We start from the raw sequence: 22,551 nt of genomic DNA, 5'->3' as shown, positions 1-22,551 counted from the left end.
TCCTCTGACTACGATATTATGGAAGAGTATCTTGCACAAAGCCCCGGGGGAACAGATGAAACCGTGCCTAGCTGGGCCCAACAACCTGGAACTAGTGTTTTTAGCCGTTTGATGGAAACTTTTAGTAGAGCTACGCGCTCTGAACCTACGGCTAGTGAAGTAAACGAAGGAGGTGGGGAAGTAGAATCACCATTCACATCTCCTGTAGACCCCACACTCCCTCAGATTGTCCACGTGGACATTCTACCTACCTCATTTAATGAGGGTCCTACCGAGCTACCACCTTCCAAAGTCGCCTCTAAGGTAGCGGTGACTAAAAGTCAAAACACGGGAAGCAACATTGCATCCACCTCACGGCAACCCTCTAGTACACCAAGTTTGGACGGGATATTTCTCAATGAAAATTGGGAATATGACCTACACACGGAGACTTTGACCGACCTATACATGGGCTACACATACCATGTGGGTTGGTTAGAAGTTGTACAATCCACATCTAGTGCCACTAATCTAGAGGAACAACAACACATGATCTGCAATGTCATCCATAGGATTATCCATTCCGAGAGGCAAAATCGAGGAATAAACATACCTTCGACGGGTCCTATGCGATTTTTAGACACGGGCAAAGGGAAACAACCCACTCTATCACAAATGGAGACTCCCCGAGTGAGTCCCATCGATCCCCCATATGTTGTGTCGCCAGGGGTCTCAATGCGATCTGAGCCCACAAGTGATAGCTTTACTTTTCCAAGTCTAGCTCATCTTTCCCTTGATGACACCACGGCTACCATGCCTACCCCAATGATGGGCATGCCAAGAAACACACCATGGACCTCGTTTGTTAGTAAAGCACCGCTACATGGTAGCTCAATGCCTGCAATAGTACCTACAAGTGCGTACCAATCGAATGCACCTATGGGTCATCACACTCATGTGGTCCCTACCCCTCCCATTGTTTCAACTACCTATGCTCCACAACCACAACACCCAAGTTCTTATTTCCATGGGACTATACCGGCTAGCATTAGCATGTCACATCCGATGTCTGCTATGCCTAGGGCCACCCATATGAACTATGGACCACCACATGGCACAACATCGTACCCAACGTGGAACCCAAGGGCTTCCTATGCGCCAAGCCCAATGCCAATACCTACTCCACATGTAGTCTCTGGAGCGCCTTCACCCACGGTGCCTGCTCACTTAGGTGACTTGGCGACGTTTGCTCAAGCTATTGGTCGATCTATTGCTGAGAATATGCGTAACACGCCTGATAGAGAGCCTAGAAGTAAGGCAGTACAAATAGCCAAGCTCACACAAAAATTTAGTGGAGACGGGGATGTGAGAAAGCATATCGAAGTGTTTGAACAAATATGCGATTCTCTAGGAGAAAACAATGACCTACATAAGAGCAATGCTTTAAGCCTAACCTTAAGTGGAAAGGCTGGGGATTGGTATAGAACCCTAAGGGTGGAAGAAAAAAAGATTTACCCTACTCTTAGGAGACTGTTCTTAAAGGAATACATACGAGAGGGAGTGCTTTGGGGTGTAGCCTCTCAGCTCCAGAAAGCCCAACGAGAGGAAGGAGAGTCGGTGAGAGACTTTATAAGTCGCTTGAAGCACTTGAATTCTCGTTGTAATCCAAATGAGCGCTTCAACAATAACCAACTGCTTGATAGATTCATTAGGGGATTACGGCATGAAGATATCTACAATGGCCTAGTCATTAGAGGTATCACCACTTGGGAAGCAATCACCACCAATGCGATCCAATTGGAGGATAATCTAATGATTCATGGAGAAAGAGTGTCTGTTGAGTCTAAATCTATTAGCTCGCAAGAATCAGGGCATCAACCAATGACCCTAAATCCTATTGCTAAGGAGCCAAAGATATCTGAGATGACTTTAGCAGATCTCACCAAGGCTATTCAAGAGAGTCTTAGAGACAATCGTGCTCCGCAAAACAATCATATGTATCCAAGAAGGGAGCAACAATGGTGCTCAGTATTCTATGGACCGCATAGTACCAGTGAATGCCCTACTTTTAGAGTAAAATTCAATGGGAACTGCAATGCCTGTGGGAGGTATGGTCATCAAGCTAAGGATTGCATAGTATTTAAGCGCGCGATGGCCAATAGACCAACCTTAGCATGGACAGACACACCTCGAGTGCCTGCATTGATGCCGGCCCCACCTCTTGAACAAACATCACAACATATGGTCCCTAGGGCCCAATATGTTATTCAAACAACACCCTTACCACCTCCAGTGCTAGGACCGCAACCACCACATTCGAGAATCACTTCTGTGAATCAAGTGGGTTGTGAGTCATCTATTTCTTATTTGGAAGGCTGTGAGGAAGATATAGATCCTAATATCGCCTATGGGATGGATGTTCTTGAAGAAAGTCCACAATACTACATGGAGGACTATTGGGGACAAGTCAAACCTGTATATCAAGTAACTGCTCTTGCGGCAAGAGGCCAAAATATCAACTACACTGCTAAGAGACCACCTCTTCAATGCTATGAGTGTGGAGGTCCACATCGTGTAGCCGAGTGTCCTATTAGGCTACAAAAGAACCCCACACTTTTGCAAACCAATCAAGCGAGCACGTCTACAATGCCGATACTCATGTGTAATCGATGTGGCATAGATCATTTGATTGCCCAATGTCCAAATAATCCAAATGCACCGAAGATCACGCCATTAAACTTGATTGAAGTTACCGAGGAGCCATCACCAAGTACACCCGTGGTACCAGTAAACGCACTCACGCAATCGATGCTCCAAAAACAAAATTATATTCTTGAGAAAAGAGACACGGCATCAATTGCCCAATCTTAGAAAAAGAAAAAAACACGAAGAAAGAGATCGCAAAAAGCAGCGAAGTCAGACCCCAATTCAAAGACCAACATTGGGACTGGTGACGACCCTGTATATATGAACGACACTGAAGAAGATTCTGATTCAGGTGAAACCATGGAGACCAAAACGATCACTAACATAGAAACCAACAAGGAAGATCTTCATGAGCCACAATGGCCAGGATCCAAAAAGAAGATAGGAACTTACCCAAACCCTACAGAGGAGATTGAACGAGTCAAGCATTTAAGGAGTTTGGTAGAAGATACCCAAAGGGATCTAGAACCAGCACCTAGAAAGATCCAGATTACAGACACTATGTTCCCTACGCAACAACAACCTCACCAAGTCCATAGACCCTTGGACATACCTAGTGTCATCCAAGAGGAAAGTGACTTAAAGTCATGGGAAAGTGGGCGTACTCACTTCTTGATGGAAATAATGTTTACAGAGGGACTACCTGATCCTATCGAAGAAATGGAGATCCCATCTTCCCCATGTCAAGGGACTGAAGTCCAAAAGGTACCGTTAAACATTGCCAAATTGATGGATTTCATGTCTTCAGAAGTTAGAACCACCATCATGTCCAAACTATATAAAGACCCCGAGCTAGTCTCAGCTCTTCGAGCCTTCCTCAATGGAGAACTGAAGTTTGGGCTACCACAATTTGCACAGATGGATGAATCTGGGGAGATGCCAATAGAGGAGGAACACTTAGATTCACAACCCAACCTAGATGAGAACCTTGTTATAGAAATACCTGTTAACAAGTTGGGGCAATACTTTGAGGGTGATGAATCCAATGCGACTATACCAATCACTACTAAGGGTTTAACTGTGAAGGGAATCCTTGATGGTGGCGCTGGGGTTAGCATTGTGACTAAAAATTGCTGGGAAACTATGGGCAGACCTCATCTTGCGACCACAACCATAGTAGTGAAGATGGCCAATGGGTCTATTGTTAAACCTATTGGGATGCTAGAAGATCTCAAGATCAAGGTCTTTGGACATAAAATAAGGATTACCTTTATTGTTATGGATTTCTCCAAACACACTATGGCATCGGAGATGATCTTAGGACGTCCTTTCATGAGGGAAGCAAAAATGGTGCATGACTGGTCTAAAAACCATGTCTATTTGCAGTTCCAAGATTCTGTCATTCGAGTGGATCTTGTGACGGGTCGAGCACATCCTCTAGGAAATAGGTTTATAATTGATCATAGATCTGACACCACAGTTCACTCGGCCCCATTACAGTATTGTTACAGGTGTAAAGCAGACACTGATGTTGGGGAAGATTCTCCTTATATGGATGTACTACCTGGGATGACTGAGTCGGACAATGTGGATTGGGTCCACCTAGCAACAACCATAGACACTTGGGGAAATAGGGGGACGACTTGGGTAACACCTGAGGGGGATGAAATACCACCGCTTGTACCCTTAAACATGCTAGAAGCAATGCATATAGCTTCTGATGATCTACAAGATGAAAGTTTGACTGCCATTGAAACCAGTAGCGCCTCACAAGACTATTGCCCACACGATTTGGGGTCGGAATCATCAATTGACTTTGAATCTGAGGACGAAGAATCTGAGTTAAATCTTAGTGCAAATGTGGGGACAAACCATTCAGGGTCCAGTGGTAACCTAGATGATAATCTATCCAAGGGAGCAGAAGACACAAGTAGTGATTCATCTAGTGAGTCTTCACTAGAAATCGACCGTAATCGAGGATTAAACAAGAAGAGTAAGAGATATAAGAGGCGACAATATCGAGCAAATGTGCGTGCTAGAATAAATGAAAAGAAATCTACCGCAGAATGGCTTAATTATATAGGGGCATGTGATGCTCATCGAAAGTTGGTAGATAACTGGGGTGAATACCTTCAGAGCGTTATGTGGTGTAGTCCACAACCCATTGACATCGCACAACTAGAGGCTACAGATAAGCCAAAGTTGAGCCGTACCGTAAGGAGACGACAAAATCGAGAGTTAGCTCAACAACAAAAGGAATCAGAAGTTAAATCACAGTCCACAGAACAATAGGACCCCACAGACTTACACCCTGCACCTGAACATTTCAAATCCTATACCACGGAGGAACGTAAGGTTGTGTATACAAAAGCTCAAAGAAAACCTATCGATGGCAGCAATGGAGTCTATGATGGTCCAGCGATAGTTAAGGAAATAGAGTTAGCAGACCCAGGAGAAGAGTCTAAACCTGTCTTCATTGCCCAAGATCTGACCGCGACTGAGGAGTGTGTACTTAAAGAACTTCTCAAGGAATTCAGGGATATATTTGCTTGGACATATCATGATATGAAAGGTGTTCCACCTTCCGTGGTGTAGCACACAATCCCTATGAATAGCATGGCTAAACCAGTTCAGCAACGACCCTACCCAATGAATCCTAAATATGCAAAAATCGTTCTAGAAGAGATTGAAAAGCTTGTGGAATGCGGATTCATATACCCTATTGAGCACTCAGAATGGGTGTCACCAATAGTGATTGTTCCAAAAAAGAATGGGAAACTCAGAGTGTGCGTGGATCTCAAGAAGGTCAATGCCGCTACTAGGAGGGACCATTACCCCTTGCCATATTCAGAACATGTGCTTGAAAGAGTTGCAGGGAAGGAAGCTTATAGCTTTTTAGATGGGTACTCTGGCTACAATCAAATCACAATTGCGCTGAAGGACCAAGCTAAAACAGCCTTTATAACCGAATTTGGAGTGTTCGCATTTCGTGTTATGGCTTTTGGCTTAACCAATGCCCCGGCTACCTTTTAAAGATTAATAAACACTGCTTTTAGAGAATATTTGAGGGAGTTTTGTGAAGCTTTCTTAGATGACCTTTGTGTTTATTCCTCTTGGAAAGAACATCTATCATGCTTACGAAAAGTGTTTGAGAAGTGTAGATTGTATCACATCTCCTTAAACCCTTTCAAATGCCAATTTTGGGTTAAACATGGAGTCATTTTAGGACATATAGTGTCCAAAAATGGGATTTCCACAGATGAGAGCAAAATTAAAGCCATTGCTGAATTGCCACCACCTACAAACTATAAAGGAGTTCAAAGGTTCATGGGCCATGTTGGTTATTACCGACGGTTTATTTTAAACTTTGCCGAGATAGCTCGTCCTTTGTACAAGCTTCTTATTGAGTTCCAATGGACTGCGGAATGTGACCATGCTTATGAGTCATTGAAAAAGACCTTGACTAGCGCTCCTATTCTACGAGTGCCCGATTGGAATGTAATTTTTCATGTGCATATTGATGCATCGAACTTTGCTATTGGATGTGTTCTAGCTCAACCAGGAGAACATAAACTGGACTACCCCATTAGCTTTGCAAGTCGTCAGTTGAATGATGCCGAAAGAAACTACACCACTACAGAGCGAGAAGGTTTAGGTATGATTTATGCAGTGAAGAAATTTCGCTACTACCTTCTGGCCAACAAGTTTGTGTTCTATGTTGATCATCAAGCCTTGTTGTATCTAGTAAATAAACCTTGTTCCACGGGAAGAATTACACGATGGTTGTTAATTCTCCTTGAGTTTGATTTTACCATTGTGGTGAGACCTGGTAAAAGACATGTCATGGCTGATCATTTGTCTCGCATACCCAATGGTGAAGCCCCTACTGGAGTCGATGATGAATTGCCTGATACTTCTTTATTCCTAGTCGAAACCATACCTGAATGGAGTGAGAAGATTGTGAACTTTCTAATTAATGGTTTTCCACCCAAAGAGCTTCGTAAAGACATAGCTCGAAAACTGTTAAAAGAATGTGAACCTTACTCTCTCATTGCGGGAACTCTCTACAGGCTAGGGAAGGATGATATTCTTAGACGTTGTGCCCGTGAGGATGAGTATTTGTACATACTGCAAGAAGCCCACATGGGTATAGCCGGAGGACATTTCTCAGGGGAACTAATAGCTAGAAAGGTGTTGCAATCAGGCTATTGGTGGCCAACCTTATTTAATGATGCATCACTTTTTGCAAAAGGATGTGATGAATGCCAACGTTACAAGATCACACAACAAAAGGATAGGATGCCCTTACATCCTGTTAAAGTGACTCAACCATTTAAAAAATGGGGTTTGGACTTTGTAGGCCCAATTAGTCCTGCAGCTCGTAGCACTCAATCTCGATATATTATCGTTGCCACTGACTATGTGACAAAGTGGGCGGAAGCCAGGGCGACACGTAAGGCCGATGCAAGGTCAACTGCCAAGTTTCTCTTTGAAAACATTATTACAAGATTTGGTTGTCCCTTTGAGATTGTGAGTGACAATGGTACTCATTTTATAAATGGAGTAATAAAAGAACTCACTACCAACTTTATGATAGCTCACCATAAATCCACACCTTATTATCCACAAGCAAATGGCCAAGCTGAGAGCACCAATAAGACCTTAATCTCTATCTTAACCAAAACGGTGGAAGCTCATCGCACAGATTGGGATTTAAAGCTTACATCAGCTCTATGGGCTTATTGTACTGCGTATAAAGTTGCCATTAACTGCACACCATTCAAGATGGTGTATGGCCAAGAAGCGGTTATGCCATGGGAGTTTGTCGTTCCTAGTCTTCGAGTAGCTTCTCAAGAGGGTTGGGATGGTAACCCCTTAGTTGAGCGATTATATATCCTTGAAAGGCTAGATGAAGAGAGGCAATTAGCTGTGCAAAATGCACTTGTGGAGAAAGATAGGAGGAAGAAATGGTTTGACCGTCATCTAAAGAACAAAGATATCAATGTTGGGGATAAAGTCCTTATGTATGGAGTGCGTAACGAAAAGAAAAATTTGAAATATGCGGGAAAAGGACCATATAGAGTATGTGAGATCACCCCACAAGGAACCATTCGTGTGGAGACTCTTGATGGAGTGGAAACCATTGGATTCCTCAATGGGAGCAAATTTAAAAGATACTATGATCCTTTAAGCCAAGAGGAGTTGCGTGCCATCCATACAAAAAAGGCGGCCAAGGCACAAATAGAATTGAAGAAGATACAAGCTCAAACTGAGGCTAAGGAGCGACAACAACGTATAAGACAAAAACGAGAGGCTAACCTTGGAATCACAAATGCATTCCACGTGGAAATCGAAGAGGATTGGTTGGACTCTGACACACCTCTACGATACCCTATTGAGTTAAATAGTGCCTATGGAAAAGTGCTATATAACGCCTTATTGGACACGGGTGCTAAATATAATCTGCTATCATATGGGGTGTGGTGTCAGTTAGGGAAGCCACCTCTATCTGAGAGTATTATCCAAGTCAAGGGTGTCAACAAGAAAAAAACTACGGTTTTTGGAATCTGGCACACTTCTGTCAGTTATGACAATGGAATTGTAGCTCAAGACTTTTTGGTCATGCCTACTGGAACTATGGAGGGTAATATAAACCTAGGACGCACGTGGATGATAGCCACCAAATGCACTATTGATTGGGGGACTGGGGGTGTCACAACGCAAAAACCAACTCTTATCCCTACCACTCAAGCCATAGTCCCTGAGATATTGCCTAAGGAAATAAAACCCAAGACATTGCATGTCCAGGAGGTTGAACCATACGTCGCCATAGCCCAACTCTCTAGATCTTCAACTGATGTAGTTGAAAGAAAGCTTGAGACACACAAGAACCATCCTAATATAACAAAGAAAGCATACAAGTGGGTCCCTAAAACTTCTTTAGTAACCATGGCTGATGCTAAAAAACGAAAGCCTCGTAAGAAACGTCCCAGTCACTCCAAGAAATGTAAAGAAACATTGCGATGGATTCCTAAACGACTATTGGAAGCCCAAGGATACTATGAAGGAAATGATCAAATCTGGGTGCCCAAACGTAAATTGTACTCCTACTTGTCACCTGACCCATGTGAGCTTAATCCTGTAGCTCCAAAACAAGTTGAAGATCGTGGAAAGAAAAAAATCACGGAATGCGACACACCTACTCCAGAGCTAGTTTGGGTACCTAAGAAAGAACGATTTGTTCCACCTAGCTCAGGAACAGGGAAATCAAATGAAGATTCTTGCTCTTCATGTAGTTCCTATACGGAAATAGAAGCTTCGACACAACCTCCACCTACCGTTGTACATATCCATACAAGCAAGAAAGAGTTTGCACCTCCCGTTGTAGATTCACCACCTACAACAATGTTGCAAATAAAATCATGGGAGAGTACCTTACCACCCTTGCAACTAGATGAAACACATAGGGTGATCGAAAACTATTGGTTAAAACCTTCACCCATAACAACTTGGAACAATTGGTTTCAAAAGGTGACGACATCATTCCAAAAGGTATGATCTACCCAAGGAAGGGGGGAGTGTTTGCTGACATCCATCATTCACTTGCTTCCCTCTCAACCTTCCTCCCCGACCTCTCAATCTCCAATCTTAGGGAATGTATATATAAAACCTTATACTAGTTCTAGCAAACAAACAAAAAGAAAAAAGAAAAAGTAAAAGAGCAAGAGCGACTAGCAACGAGAGAGCACCCTATCAGATCCTACACATAAGTCAAAATTTCACCATGTCACATCAAGCAACACACAAAAACAACTCATGTTTTAAAGACCTAACCAAATCTATCTGTATTCTCAGAGATGGCTAGTTCACCAAAGGCATGCGCTTCTATTTTTGATGAAAGGTACCCTTTTTCTTTTTCTCAAGTGTTTCACATCTGCTACCCTGTACTTTCTTGCGAATGGGATTTGGTAGAGAGACTTGCACGTGAGCGAAATTTTGAGGAGTTAGAATGGATGATACGTCTATGGATAACTAGTGATCCCTACCCAGTAGCGAATGTTTCTCCGGTCGCACATGGTTATTCTTTTGCACAGGATGAGTATCCACGCATCGCGAGGTTCTTGATTAACACGCTTGTGCAAGAGGATGATGAAGAAGAAACAATAGAGACTGAGGAAGACTATGGCCTCACGGAAAATGATTTCGTTTATCTAGATGATGAGGATAGAGGCCTAGCCTTAGGGTGGCCACCCGGTTTATATAATATCCTCTTTCCTTGATTCTAAAAGGGATGATAGATAGATAGGTTAGGGGTCTGGATTGTGTTTTGAGTTTGTTTTCTAGGAGTTTTACTTTTTCCCACTGATGTGCCTCCTAGAGGTATTCTTTGTGTTTCTTAGTGTGAACAGGCATGGGTTGCGGGGGTTAGGGACCTGGACCTTCATGGAATCTTTCTCTCATTCACACTTCAAATCAAGCGCGACCATCGACACAAACAGGTGTTTCTTATCCATTAGCATTGCCCCTTATCTTTTTGCATCCATGTTTGTATGCTTTGATTGTGATTGGTAGCATAATATTCATCGCATTTGCTTAGTAACAAACCTTAAATTCAATGTAATGTTTTGTCATAATCACTTGTCTAGGTTTAAAAATCAAGCAGTCTGACTAAGCTAGTTTGACCAAGTTAGGTGTTAGAGATCTTCTCTTAATACCATGGGGAATGCCTTCCTAATAAGCAATGGTTACTTAGGTTCTTAATCCGATTTAGGCAGCATTGTGTGAAATGTACTAGGGCTTTCTAGTGGGCTGTCCTTATTGACCTTTAGCTTAAGTATTATAGAGGGAGTTTACTAGTGTGATGAGCCTGGGGAGGTGTATCAGTGTTATATGACCCCCCAAAGTTACAAAATTAAAATGCTAAAAATGAACAAACAAAAAATTCAAAGTGCCCTAATGTAAAATCTTAAGCTGGAAGAGAAATCCCTGCTTAAATTGGTACTTCACTCACATGTATCACTTATGGTACTAGAGCCCTAGAGGTTCCCAGTTGGGGCGCTTTTCTTTGAAAAGCAAAAAACCCAAGGCATACAAAATAAGAACACACAACAGAATTGAATCACTGTGAAAAGACTTTGAGGGTTCAAAGAAAAGGTAATCAGCCAGGCGATGATTTCATGAGAAATTCCTTTTATCGTAGCTTAACTACAAGGTCTTCTAGGTATAGCCTCTAGTCAGCCCTCGAACATGAAATACTTGGCTCTCGCGATTAAACAACTTAATTGACCAGAGAAAATTAAGAAGCTTACCCATGGTATTAATAGGCAATCTCTAGTGCCTTTCGACCGTTAAATTAGCGACCCCAGACTTGTTTAATTTTTTACCTTTACATCTGTTTATGCATTTGATTACATTGCAATTTAATCTTTATTGCTCACAAATTGTTTAAAATTATGTTACCAATCAATTTGTCTGCCTAAAACTGCATATGCTTTTTAATCACTTATGAGAACGCAATTACTGTGCCAATGTTGTTTGATTTTGCAGTGACTGAAGAAGGCTAAGGACACTCATTTCAAATGCTCTTCCACCTCGACGAACGAGCTTCAACTCAATAGCTTCCGAGGACGGAATCTACATCAGGAAGGGGGGCATGTTAACCCTCACGGCTCACGGACACCCTATCACCTACGACGGACGTTGTACTATTCACTTGGCAGAGCTAGGTACCGGGCTTGTCGGTCCAATAGGAATGGTTAAGAGTGATCGTTGATGAGAGGCGCACTCTAAAACTGGAAGTATAACGTTTGGGTAAGATTGGCTAAGTGTGGGTGCCCAAGTGTGAATGGGGTGAGCTCATATAAAAGTCAACTAAACCTAAAATTTACTTATTCTCTCATTTGTGCAATAGAAGAGTGCTCTTGCTCCATCTCCATCTCCATCTTCTTCTTCTTCACCTCCTTGTGTGTGTGTGTATGTGAGAGAGAGAGAGAGAGAGAGAGAGAGAGAGAGAGAGCGAGAGAGAGAGAGAGAGAGAGAGAGAGAGAGAGAGAGAGAGTGCGATCGAGCATTGCAACGACGGCACGGCGGCGGTGAAGCGGTTGAGTGCGGTGAAGCGGCGTTTCCTTCTTCTTCGCGGCGAGGAATCCTCCACGAAGCAAGCGTAGAGCGGTGAGTGACACACCATTTCTTTCTTTGAGCTTACTAGTTTAGGCTTGTTGTGTGCTTGGAGCCATTTGTGGCTCGCACACGGTGTATCGGCAAGTCCTTTGCTTCGACAGTGCGGCAAGGAGCGCACATCTTCTAACGTTTTTAGTGCGCAGGGATCGATAGTTACTTAACTAATCAGGCGCACCCATCCATGATTGACAACCTTAGTCAGTTCCTACTTACCACCCCGCATTCACACATGATTTTTTGTTTCTAATTACTACCACCATCTTTTAAAATTTAAAACAATGGTTTCCTTTTTATTTTTCCAGCATAGTAAATCGATAAAACAAGTCTTGAAATCAGTATTAAAAATTTTCTTTTAGAAAAAAAACATCTTTAAACTTAAGACAAGGTACATGTCACTTATAATATTTCTTGATAACCCTAACCCGTACTCCGCTTGTCTCAAGAACACCTATACATGGGTGAAAAACGGCACCCTTCCTTATTCAAAATCTGGGTGGAAACCCATCACCCATAGCCCATATGCCAAAATCAGTTGCCCATATAATCCGCTGGCTTACCTAGGATAAAAATGGTATCCTAAGAAGTATACACAAGCATACACATGTACGAGGTAAAAGCTTCTCGTACATGGGGGAAACCAACTCATCCATGGCTGGAAAGCCATCATTATTCATCACTTGAAGTGAAAATGTTTCAAGGAATTAGAGGTGTCTTGAGATAAGTTGTCTTAAGGATGACCAAACATTTCTTTCCTAGATCAACCAGCCTTAACCCAAGCAAACCTTTCTTAATTTACAATCAACTGTACATTGGTTTCTTGGAAGATACCCCTCTAATTTTTGAACAATTTTGTCTTTTCCTTATCCTCACCCATTCTTTAATGTATGCAATGGTATTTCTTAAAAAGTTTGAATTACTGAAACTTAAGTTATGATGAAAACCCACTTAGGACTTGTCGGGTATCTGATGGATCTCTAGAGCCCAAACGATCTTGTCTATCGGCCTACTGCTGGGTCGGGCCTCGTGATCATGGGAGGCCCTAGCCCTCTTTGGAACACTATCATCTTCCTCAATCTACTGGTTTGCCCTATCTTGGGAACCATGACTTCTTATCCTTATAAATATGACGTCTACTTATTAGGTAAAATATCAAACTTGATTTTATCATAGTGATTTACTTATTTTCTCTTTTCACCAAAAAGCTTTGGCAATTTGTAGCCACAATTGGTAATATTTTTGACTTAGTAATTTTTTGATTGTTTATATTTGTAAGATATATTCATCCTAGCTTCTTTTAAGTATTTCTAAGCTCCACTAATCATCTCAAAAGTTTATGAATATTTTTCCTAATTTTCCTCTCTTAAATAAGTCCAAAAATGTCTTATTTTCAGCTTGATATTTATTATAATATTCTTTTATAAAGAAATAATTTTCTTATCTCCCTAACGATATGTTACACCTCCGATAGTTTTTTCAAAAAGTTATAAATGGATTCAATATTTATCTTGATTGATTTTTAGCAAAAAATAGAGTTTTTGAACTAAGATAAATACTTAACCTAATTAAATAATTATGATCTAATTATCACAAGGTATTGAAACTTAGATAATTAGTAAAACCGACACTTAGGCTAGTTATCATAGAATATTTAGCCTTAGAGATATCGTTGATAATTATCCTATGATTTATTAAGCTAATTTACTAAATTTTTTATGAGTATTTAAACTAAAAACAATTAAAATCTGTCTAAATAATACTAAAGTTTAGCAAAAAGGTAAGAAATAGTTATCTTAGCTTCTAACAATATAAAAAAGCTTTGATAATTAGCTTTTAATTATGTAATCTTAAATGATATAATTTCTTCAACTAAAGCAAAAATTGATTAATTTCAATCCTAATACGGGTTCAAAATTAATTAGATTAATAATCCTAATCATAATTTGAATAATTAGTAGTGTATTAATATTAATGGCATACGTTTATAATAGGGAGAGGTTTAATTTTTCTTAATTATTTAGATTAATTTTAAAAATTAAATATAGATTAATATATTTCTATTAATTAATAGGGGTTAGCATTTTCTCTGTAGAGATTTTTGGACAGAGTCTCTCTATGCCAGAGAGATTTGGCGAGGTCGATGAGTCTGAGTGAGTTGTGAAGTTGCACATCCTATTTATAGTTTTTCTGGGCTATAGGGGCTAAAACTGGCAGTTCGTTGCAGTCCAAGCAGCCCTCAGCCCTCAAGGTAGCACTACCTACTGCTAAATCAAGCTCGTGCAGGACAGTGATGGCCTTTTTCCCCAGCTCCTGTTCACTTTAAAATTCAAAGCTGCTAATTTCCTTGCTTGTTTTCAGTATTTTGGTAAATATCTAGGAGGCTATAATAAAAGTCTTAATATTCAATGATTACTAAAACCCTTCAATTTTTTTAACAATTAAGGTAGCAGTGAAAACTTCCAGAGAAGATAGCAAGGTCACTTTCTACCCGAATTCGGTTTTGAAAGTTTCTAGCTATAGGTTTGCGTGCTTAAGATTTCAAAAATACCAATCTTTGCTATGATCAGACAAGTTCTCACTAATTTTCAAAAGTCAAAATTGTTTAATTAAGCTTTGTATAATTTATCTTGGTTTTAACAGCTAGAAATCTTACAATGTGCACCATGTTATATAGACCTACACTAAGCTCCCACATGATCGATGTCATTGAACAAGAATGACTCTCATCCCATTGGCACTTCGTCACCTCTCGGAACCTTCCAAAACTTACAGGAAGCCTCTGCACGGTATGACACTGCCTAGACAATTTGCCATCTCTCTTGGGCTCATTGTCAGTAGTGCTAGCTTTGAGCTTTTAAGGCATTCAACCTTGGTGTACCATACCTCATTGCAACCAAAGCAACAATTTTCCTTTTGCACTTTAACACAGCTCTCTTTTTCTTGTTTTTTTTCTTTTAAACGATTACAGTTTTTTAGTCCAATGACCATCTTGGCTTTCTTGATCCGTCCTCTCCCGCTACCTTTCACTATGAAACCCCTTTTTTTAACCCTAACCCCTTTTTCTCTTTATTCCTGTCTTGTTCACCACAACACTTGATGTCATTATAGATTTCTGCACATTTGATCCCCTCATATAAGTATTTCAACTGCAGACACTACAAGAGGTACTTCACATTAGCGACGCTCGTATTGCAACGCTCAAAAGTGAAAATTCCACGGCGTTGCTATTGGCATCGCTATTTTTTTGTTGCATAGCGACGCCCATAGCGATGTCAACAGGGGTACAAAATAAACCAAGAGCGCCCAAAACTCAGATCTCAAATGTGAGTTTCGACGCTCAAGTGAAAGAGGTAAAGCCACGCTCTCCCTCTCTCTCTCTTTCTTCCCTTTACACACATGCACACACGAGAAGAGGAAGGAGAGCTAGATATGCTCCTTCCCTCTCCTCTCTCTCATGTTCCCTTCTCGTCTTTCTCAGATATGAGTTTCGACGCTCAAGCGAAAGAGGGAAACCCACGCTCTCCCTCTCTCTCTTTCTTCCCCTTACACACACGACACACAAGGAGAGGAAGGAGAGGTAGATATGCTCCTTCCCTCTCCTCTCTCTCATGTTCACGTCTCCTCTCTCATACACACACATAGAGAGAGAGAGAGAGAGAGAGAGAGAGAGAGAGAGAGAGAGAGAGAGAGAGAGAGAGAGAGAGAGTACACACATGCATAAACAAAACACACACACACACATGCATAAACAAAGAATGCATACACACACACATTGAGAGAGGAAAAGAGAGAGAGAGAGAGAGAGAGAGAGAGAGAGGGGCATGAAAAGAGAGAGGCAAGGGGAGAAAACAAAGAGAGAGAGAGAGAGAGAGATAGATAAAAAAAGTAGAGAAAATATTAAGTGAAATTTTAAATTAAGATTTAAGGTTAGGTTAGATTTAAAATTCCATTTAAAATTAGGCTAGATTAAGATCTAAGATTAAGTTTGATTACATTTAACTTATATTTAAAATTTACTCTAGATTCAAAAAAAGGTTAGACTTAAGACTAAATTAAGATTTAAATTAGTTTTAAGATTAGATTAGATTACATTTAGGTTTAGGTTAGATTTAGGTTTATGTTGAGTTTAGATTATGTTAGATTTAGATTTAAGTTAGATTTAAAATTAGGGCAAGATTTAAGATTAGTTAGGTTAGATTTAAGCTAGATTACATTAAGGTTTAGGATTTAAGATTGGATTAGATTTAGGTTTATGTTGATCGAGTTTAAGATTAGATTAGATTTAGATTTAAGATTAAGACAAGATTTAAGATTCGATTAGATCTAGATTTAAGTTAGATTACATTTAGGTTTAGGCTAAATTTAAGACTAGATTAGATTTAGGTTTATGTTGAGTTTAAGATTAGATTAGATCTAGATTATGTTAGATTAGATTTAGGTTAGATTTGAGGGCATGTCAATGAAGGCTTTTCCCAAAGATCAAACACTAGGTACACAACAATATGTATATTCCCATCAGAATCTGACATCTATTAACTCACCCACTAACCATGTTCAATTAGCTCAGAATCACCATATGTTCAATTAGGTTAGATTTTGGATTTAGTTTTTATATTAAAGTCTACCTACCGGGATTACGGAAAAATTTAGAGTTAGGCGAACGGTGATGATCCCTCTCTTCCTCTCTATGGATACGACCTTAAGTTGGAAAGCTTTCAATGGTATGATACTCAGATTGGAGGCCAACATGTAATGTGGTAAGTAATCCCTTGAACAAGGATCTGATGTGAAGAGATGTTAAGATGCTGTGAATTTCTATAGCTAGAGAACAGGCAAAGGGGTTTTTTTCACTACATGCACTATCACGTAGACGTCGATGTGTGGATTTCTCGTATCCACAAATATAGGCATTGACCAATAAAGACGAGAGTGACAAAGTGGATTTCACAATAGGAGGATGCAAAGCAAGAGCGACAAAGGGCATGAATCGGATGGAGACGGGGAAGACAACCACTGATGCATTATCTAGAGTGTCTAGAGAGCCTACCAACATTCATGAGCTTAATATGGTTGCGCAACCAATGGAAAAGCGCACAATAGTGCACTGAAGAAGTGATTGAGGAGGAGTGGGAGTACTCCCGGGGTTGCGCGACGAAGGTAAGTTTTGCAATGTACGACTAGCAACTTTCTAGATGTTTGAACGGTCATCCATAACCTTTGTTAGTTGTAGTATAAGTCATACACAACATCATGGTGTAAAGGTTGACATTTTAGGGTGGAACGGATCGACAAAAAGCGTTTTACTCAAGATTGTGGAATCATGGCAAAATTTGAAGAGTCTAGTCGATGACGGTCCTCTGATGCAGATCTTGTGGTGGCAGAACTCACTTACTTTGGCACACTACAAGAGATTTTGAGGATCAATTATAGAGGATTTTTTACCGACTTGTTTGACATGCAATGGTTCAAGATAAACATGGAGGGTCGCAACACTACTGTATGCAAAGGAGAGTCTGGTTTTCTTGAGGTAGATTCAACTAAAAAAAGGACCGACCTAAGAGACACTTTCGTACTACCTGAGCATTGTGAACAAGTAAGTCTGTAAATAGTTAACATCCAATTTTAGAAGTTATGTGCTTGGAAGCTCTCATGTAAGTTATGTGGCTCTGGTAGGTGATATTTCATTCTAAAAAGTCTGCATCAAACTGGTGGTACATCATAGAGGTAGCCCCTTCTAGTGCACAAACATATGAGAGCTACCATGTGCCAATCACAGCGGCATCAATGGAGGAGATTGGAGAAGATGCTCAGTCAGAAGCCGCTGCGGTTGTGCCAGACAAGCATCAAGTTGGTACTCTCTAAGGGATGCATGCAGAGGATCTACAAAATGAAACGAAGAAAATCTGCTTAAATGGAGAGCTCTATATAGATATAGGGAGTTATGCTGAGCTATTTGAGGATGAGAGAGAGACCTCTTAAAGCCATAAGCTATACTTGAGAAATTTAAATTATGTTTAATCGTCATTGTGTCCACACCAGGTATGCTCCAAGTATGTTCTCACAAGAAACAACACTTCTTGGTGTGTCGTGAAAGTTTGATATTCGAACGTAGCAATGTGCTCCGAGTGCGATGGAGACTGAGGTTGCAATCGTGAAGGAGGTGATCCGTCTCTGCTCATAGATGCTACTCGTCCATCCACTAGATCTAGTTGATCAGGTGAAAGAGACACTAAGAATCACTACTGCTGGGGCTAGAGTAGTGCTTCTTAGCGTCTCTTTCACCCGATCAACTAGATCTAGTGGAGGGACGAGCGACATCTATGACCAGAGATGAATCACCTCCTTCGCGATTGCAGCCTCAGTCTCCATCGCACTCAGAGCGCAATGCTTTTACAAGATACGTAGAATGCACATGGGAGACAAATTCACAAGAACTTCACATGAATATCTCTACATAGGAACCCCTTTATGGGTCATCTCTCTCTCTCTCTCTCTACACATATTTTCTATAGTATAGATTATAGCTTGTCCATGTTTTCTTCTCCATTTAATATTAAGATTAAATGTTCGTGTGTTTAATGTAGGTATGGATGATGATGCGTTTCTTTCTTCTTTGTCACTCCAGCAGAGGAGGTGGTAGGAGAAGCATCATCGCTCTAGAGAACCATCACATTGTTCCAGTCCTTCAACGTCTCCCTTTGTTTTGGAGCATTCAATGTGCTCCAAAGATTCAGTTGTGACGAGACAATCTTCACACTCATCTAGGCACCGACACGCTAGTGGTGGAGGTGGCAGTGGTTGTGGGGATGCCGCCACTGATGCCTTGACACTGCCTTGTGTTTGACAAGGCTCCTCACCTTCCCTTGCTTTGCCCGCCCCCACGCCAGCCATGGAATCACCATCTATTCAGGTTTTGTGCGGCTATCGGCCGTTCCTGGCTACACACCACTAGATACTCCTTCGGGAGTCACCTCAGACGACAATCCTTGCTTTGGGGCCCAGACTCTAGTGGAGACACCTGACGTCCGTACCCCCATCAAAACGCCACTAGAGACCCCTTGCCAAGACACCCAGGTTCATGCGTCATAGGCGAGAGGGCTTGCCGTACTCGATCGACATCAGTGGTGGCATCATCATGGATGACGAAGGCAAGAAAGTGATCTTGTGCATGCGCGGTCTTTTCTCTCAGGTATGTAGACACTACATACTAAACATTTGGAGTGAAGTTCCAAATGAATTAAAAGACAGAGTCATCAACATGCTGCATGACAACTTTCCTATGTCAAGTTGGGATGAGCGCTTCAATGAAGACCTGATGAAGGTTCGAATGCCCGAATACTGCAAGCATAAGCATTTTGAAGTACAAAAAGCAATAAAGCATGGGTGGAACAAACCAGATTGGTTGGCCAAAGAAGATTGGAAGAATGCAAAGCGAGCAACACGGGAGAATCTTGACAAGTGGAAGCAACAAAAGGAGGCAGCCAAAGCGCGAGTAGAGGCAGGGAGCTCGCACCATTTAGGGAGCGATGGGTGGCATCATTTGAGGTAAATTTTGTGAGTTTTTTTTCATTGTTCTTTAGGTTTGGTAGCTACATCTATTTGTACTTTTAAATTCTAACATAATGGATTCTTTGTATGTTTTGAACAGTGGTCGATGGTGCAGGACGTGACCCCACACCGTACGAGTGCGAGTACATAGGCAAAAAGGGCTTAAACGCTCTAATGGACATTCTGAGTTCTCCCGGTGACATGGTTAGTATTTCACTTTACTCTTTTACATTTGTTGTATTTTAATGATATGCGAAGAAAATAGATTGTTTAGTATTTATATGTTATACTTACAGAAAGTACGTCTTAATGTTTTTTTCTATAGAATCCGACTGATATGCCGTTTGGACGTGATGAGACGTCTGATTAGATGTCACTCTAGCCGTAGCTAGATAGCATTAGTTTCCTTTTGTCATAGCATGTATAATGAGATGACATGTATACATCTTTTTGTAACTATTGGAAAACCATGTATTTTCTCAATAGTGACAATTGTGTTGTAACTATGACATTTGCAAAGCTTAACAATCAAGTGATTTGCCCTATGTTGTGTATAATTGTCATTGATTTACTTTTGTCCAAGTACTTTTGTTAGTTTTGTATCTTTATTCTACAAACAATACTATGCATGATGGAGTTAATGGTTATATTGTCTTGTTTGGGTCTATATCTTGCACTTTTTTTCAAAGGTGAATCTGGGCTTATCTTGGATTCATTTAGCTTTACTCTATTTTGGAAACATTCAATATGGTTGATGGGTGGTAGGGCATTCAATGCCCTACCACCTAAAATTTTTTACTCTCGGACATTGCTATAAGCGTCTCTATATAAGGTTCTATTACATTGCTATAAGAATCGCTACAAAAGGACTATAATCGTCACTATATGCGTCACTATATAGAAATGTGTATAGTGATGGATATAGCAATGGATATAGCGATGGTTATAGCGACGCTCATAGCTACGTTCTCATAGCGACGCTATTAACGACGGTCTTAACGACATTGGGGAATATAAAAACGTACATAACCTCTTGTAGTGAGAGGCTCAACGTACTCAAGACAATCATTAAGAGGCCCCTCTTGAAGCCTCGTAAAGTCTGGAATGCATCAATTCCTTTTAACTTGAGTACTATATCTCTATAGTCTAAGATGTACTGAGTTAGGGACTTGATTCCCATCGACCACTTGTCCCATAACTCCCACTTTCTCTATTCTTCATTGCCTAGCTCATTCACCACTTGTATGCCACAAGAAGCTAGCCTCTATGGTATACACATGGCTACTGCTTCCGTGGTGCATGCATCTTTGACCACTTTGCTAGGAACATAATCTCAGAATCTTTGTTCCTCTCTCTGTAAAGCTAGGCAATTTAAAATCCTTGAGTAGAAATGAGGTTGTCTCTACGGATGGCCCTGCAGGCGCATCGGCTTGGACTCTTCTAACTATGGGTTAGGCTACACTCACTCCTGTTGTTGGTGTCCTCCTACTACAAGGAAGAGGAGAGACAACTGAAGAGGTTTTCAATGCATCTAGGTGTGTGGAGATGCTTTGAAGCATCGTGACTACATCAGACTATACTTTTTCTAAGTTGGTTAATTTTTCATTAAAGTATTTGAATATCCCGCTAGAGAACTCCATCTCCATTAGAACATCGACAAGGTGGGCCAGGTGGACAAGGTGGGCCATGCTTTACAAAAGCTACTTTGAATTTGCACAACCCTAGCAAGCAACGGCCCACAAGCTAGAGTACAGTGAGCTTCCTTGTAATAAGTTGCAAGTTGCTACTTTGAATTTGTGCAACCCTAGCGATCAATGGTGGAGTTTAGGTAGGTAGCTTAGTGAGCGCACATGTGCAGATGGCACGGAGAGAAGACATGCCGCACGTGATGGCCCTCATCCAGCAACTAGCTGAGTTTGAACGCTTTACAGAGATGTGCGTTGCACCTATCACAAAAGTGGAAGCAACTCTCTTTAAGCAGGCGCAATTGCAAGGCCACACAGTCCTCCTCCTTGAGATCTCCTCTTCTGGTGAACACCCACATGCATCCGCAGAGGACCTATCACATAACTCTTCCTCTACAGACAACCCATTGAAGAGTTTCCTCTCAGACATTCACAATCCTCATGGAGCTGCCCATAACATCATTTGGAAGTTGCCCATCAAAGACTCTCATGCCCGTGCTTTCAAATCTGTAGAGGACCGCACCATTGCAGGTTTTGTGCTTTTCTTTCCAAATTACTCCTGCCAGGCCTGGCTTCTAGATTGAATATTTGTATGTGAGAGAGTGCTATTGCGGTCAAGGCTTTGACACCATCTTGTTGAAAAGCGTCGCCCGCTTGGCTGTGGCACTGGATTATGGTAGAGTTGAATGGTGTGTCTTGGATTGGAATGTGAATGCTATCAAGTTTTATGAGGGCATTCGTGCCAACTTACTTCCTAAATGGAGAAATCTGTCATCTCACCGGTGAAACTTTGGATAAATGCAAACCATAAATTTTGCATGGCTCTGCAAGTGATATTCGTGCGCACCTGCCGTTTGGTGTTTTGGAGAGCTCATTTTGGCTTTGCAAGCGTAGGTTTTCATGACCTTGTAACTTGTCAAAATGTGCAAATTGGATTCAATTTTGTTATATGTAAACATTTAGTATTTGGGGGCAATTAATGTATAAGGTTATCCTTTACTTTTTTGAGTGTAGGGACTAACAAGATAGATAAATCATGAAGACTCTTAATTAGTCTTCATCACTCAAGAGACCTATGGTTTTTATCCATCCTAATATCTTGTTTCTCAAGTTCTTCCATTTGTCACGTATCGTCATGTAGTGTTGATTATCCATTGTGCACTGAATGCCATGATCCTTATTTTTGGCAACCAACCCCAAACACTTAATGCATGTCTTAACCTTTTTTGCTTCAACTTCAAGTGATTCTTTGTTTGATGTACTATGCGTTCCCTTGTTGCCTCATAGCATGGTGTCTTAGACCATTATAGTAGTGCTCAATATGCGAAGGTACATACCACCTCTTGGAATGGTGACTTAGACCGTTTGATTGTTGAATGTGTGAATGTAATCCATAGTGTGCTTTTAATCTCCAAGATAGTAAAATTTTTGTAGTGGAAATCAATATTATTAGGAAAATATGTGGAATCAATCTAGTTGTTGAGTGCACGAATGTGATGCGTGTGCGGAGAGAGTG

At 41.0% G+C, this 22,551-nt stretch overlaps 1 pseudogene; it reads left to right on the top strand.

Moving 5' to 3' along the window:
* Window positions 1-17,122: 17,122 nt before the first annotated feature.
* Window positions 17,123-21,846, top strand: LOC147423424 (GCN5-related N-acetyltransferase 8 pseudogene; annotated as a pseudogene).
* The last annotated feature ends 705 nt before the right edge of the window (window positions 21,847-22,551 follow it).

Source organism: Adiantum capillus-veneris, chromosome 26 (assembly GCF_014529385.1).
Source record: "Adiantum capillus-veneris isolate H3 chromosome 26, ASM1452938v2, whole genome shotgun sequence".
Classification (NCBI taxonomy): Eukaryota; Viridiplantae; Streptophyta; class Polypodiopsida; order Polypodiales; family Pteridaceae; genus Adiantum; species Adiantum capillus-veneris.
The sequence above is the reverse complement of the archived record's forward strand: the minus strand, read 5'-3'. Positions and strand labels throughout refer to the sequence as shown.